The sequence below is a fragment of the Embiotoca jacksoni genome, unplaced genomic scaffold (genome assembly GCF_022577435.1).
Source record: "Embiotoca jacksoni isolate LCO1_2020_lvr unplaced genomic scaffold, fEmbJac1.0.p SCAF_6, whole genome shotgun sequence".
In the NCBI taxonomy this organism is placed as follows: domain Eukaryota; kingdom Metazoa; phylum Chordata; class Actinopteri; family Embiotocidae; genus Embiotoca; species Embiotoca jacksoni.
Genome location: NW_027185414.1, coordinates 21,688,970 through 21,692,500, shown reverse-complemented (window position 1 = coordinate 21,692,500; position 3,531 = coordinate 21,688,970).

Below are 3,531 nucleotides of genomic sequence, written 5' to 3'. Positions count from 1 at the left end.
TTGGTTTATATGTATGCTGACCATGCTGTTTGTCTCTTTCTGTAGTCTATGAGCAGAAATTGAGCACATTTTCTGAGGGTAGTCTTGCTGCCTGTGAGTAAATGCTCTCAACTAAGAAGTGAGACGTTCCCAAACAGGAAGTTTTCCAATTCCCAGCTCATAATTAGGTACTTACACTTATTAATTTGCACAAGTGTATTCACACTACTCTGACAAGTATTAGTGAGTACAAGAGTGCACTCTTAATGGTCAAAACATTAAGTGTGAAACTGGACAACACTCACCATTAATGTTGCCGCCTTGGCTGCCTAGGAAGGAGAGGGACTACCAACTTTCTTTTTTTTTTCATACTACTATAACTGTCTGGCTCAGAAACTGCGCCCGTGTTTATCACTACCACTATACTGTTGCCAGGAAGACGGCATCTGGTATGTTTAATGAGCGCGTGAAACAATGGGCACGAAAACACGTTCTTTTAAAACTCTAATGAGCAAACAAAGCTGGTAGACGTGTCGGCGGGTGATGCGTTCAAATGTTGCGGACGTCATTTCCGGTAAGCGCGTTAAATTCACGGACTTCGCAGGTAAGGGTATAACATGTAGTTCACAATTATAAGTTTACAAACGGAAATACACGAACTGAGACACAGCTATGCTTGTTTGGCATTAAACAGCCACATGTAAATCTCTGATGATAATAATAAACAACTATGTTGGTGCTCACACTGTGCATTGTGGGTAATGAATTTGATCCTATTTTAACCTATTTTTGTTAGTCTTAGATGTCAAATCCAATCCTAAATCTGCTCTTGTACTCAACTGTGAGTTGTGACAATGACTGTAATGTTTGGGCCATATTAAACTGACACAATTTTTCTAGTAAGTAGCCTAGTAAGTTGTACACTATGGCCAAGCAAGACAAAAACTGTCATTTGTGAATAGGCTGTCATTCTCAAACCACAAAATTTGGAAACTGACCTCAGGGATCTCAACAAGAAAAATATTAGTGAGGTCCAGTTAGTCCCATTTGGAGCTACTCATAAGCATTTGGATAGGGTTTACAGATACTCCTCTAATTCTTCCACTCGGTTGCTGTTATTCACAATAAAGCAATAAACTACCCTAGCTTACAAAATGAGCATTCATTATAGTTCGCTGTCTCTTTGGTCTACTGCAAATATGTTGACATTTACTTTACATGTTTGTATTTATTAGGAAAGAGGCCTCTGTGTCTGTGTACATATCAGATGTTAGAGTTTAGATCATCTTTTGGTTAAATAAAAGTGGAACCTGCAGAAGGGGAAATTATGTAAATAAACCGCACCAAGCGTATAACAGGGTTTTTGGGGGGTAGGAAGGGTTCTCTGTGATGTGAATACTTTTCTTTGTTTCTTTTTTTTTTTTTTTCCATGTTGGTCTTGTCAAGATGCGTATAGAGGAAATGAATAACGTCATGGTGAGTGTAATTGCAGCTATTACACACAAGGTGTCAGTAGTCTACTATATTTTGTACACGGCAAAAGACCCAGCGAAGACAAGAGCAGATCAACAGGAAAAATTAAGGATGCATTTGTCGTAAACACTGTCATGTAAATCTAAACTGAAGAAAGTTAATGCTGTTGCATAGCCTCAGAATCTCATAACTGCTTTTGGATGATTCTCTGGAGGTGTCCTTTGGTGCTCTTACCAGACCGAGGAGCTGCTTGGCCTCAGCTTGGCAGTGCTCCTGGTCTTAGACTGCTGAGGTAGGCAGAGGATAGGAAGTACAGTCATCACACAGAAGGTGGCTAACACCCCATCCTGCACCGCACAGGGCACGGTGATGTGGCAGAATAAAATTAACATTTGAATTATGTGTTCTCTTATTAATTAACCTGATAGTAAATATAGTGCTCACTTGAATAATAGATGATGAATAATACTGTTTATTTCTGTACTCACTGAAGTAACACCTATATGCTTTTCTTACTACAACAAGCCAATCTGTGAAAAAGAGTGTCAAATTATATCGCATTGTATATTGTATCATCATATTGTGTTGTTTTCTTTTAATTGTATCTTAAGGCAAGCTGCTCTGGGAGAGACACACGCAAACCACTAATGGCACACATACAGCTAACAATAAATCTAATGGTACAGCTGACATAACTTCACTCCTGCATTCTGTGGGCGGAGAAGATCAACAGTGAACAGCATTAAACACATTAACTCTGCTTTGAAAGGAAAGGTATTAAAATGGAGCGTTCATCTCTGTTTACTGCTTGTCAAAATGACAAACAAACATGAATGGTGTGACATGAAATGACTCCGCTGAGAGAAAAATTGTCCAATTATGGATCAGGATGCACTTTAATCTCCCACAAAGCTTTCATAAACCGCAGGATTAACAGTGACATGCCACATCATCCAAATTATATGTCTTAATGCTAGTAATGATTGCTTGTTGTATTCAGACATTGTACTGTGCTCAGAGTCCACCTCTTCCTTTCACACTGAGATATGAAATATTACAATGCTGCTTCATGAGTGAACTCATCTGCTTCACTCTTCTTTCATTAAAAATAAAAAAAAAAATTAAAAAAAAATTAAATTATATGAAACCACTTCCTTTTAGGAGCCTCTCTTTGGGGGCACGAATGGGTCACTGAACCTAATAACACCGACATCTAATTAGTAATATGCCTATAAAAGCAAGGCGGTCATAAAACTGCCCTAATATATCTTCCTTTTGTTTGCATGGTAAATTGCTGTTTTAATAACGGTTGCTATTGACCGGCCAGTGGAAGATCTACAACCATGACGCAGGTTGTGAATGACGCACGAAATGGGCGTTTTTTTCTGCCTCAACGCTGTAAAAAATATTTAACTCAGCACTTTGTTTACAGTCTAATGTATGTTTGTGTTATAGGTTAAAAACTGAGCAAATAATACTGCATAAATGCTGCGTACTTCCAGTGCAATCTCATTTTTTTTGTCAGATGTTTTAATACAAAGGAATCTTTCCCTCAAAAAAATGTCGAGACAACTATTCTTATTTCAAGAGAAACCTTAATTATTTCTGAAATATTTTGCAATTCCATCTATAATAATAGTAAACTTTATTCATACTGCACTTTTCAAAACAAAGTTACCAAGAGCTTTACATTTCCAGGACTCAGGGCTGAAGGCAGTCAAATCAGGCAGAAATAGGTTAACACATAAAATAACGAACAAAAATAGAAGAAAATAGTAACAATTAACAATAAAACAGGGAAGAAATGTTCGAGGCAAGAGAGAGACACACAAAAAGAGTAATTGAAATAAAAAAATTAAAAGCTTTTTTAAAAAGATAATTTTTGAGAAGTGATTTTAATAGTTTCTATAGCCTATTGTTTCCCCTGATTATAAATGGAGATATTCTTTTTAAGGACGAAATACCAGCTGAACAACTTGGACACTTTTTGCAGTGTTCACCTCTTCCTCCTCCTCTTCCTCCCTCCCTCTCCTCCTCCTCCTCTGTAAAGACGGAGGGGGCAGGTCTTGTAGTGGGATC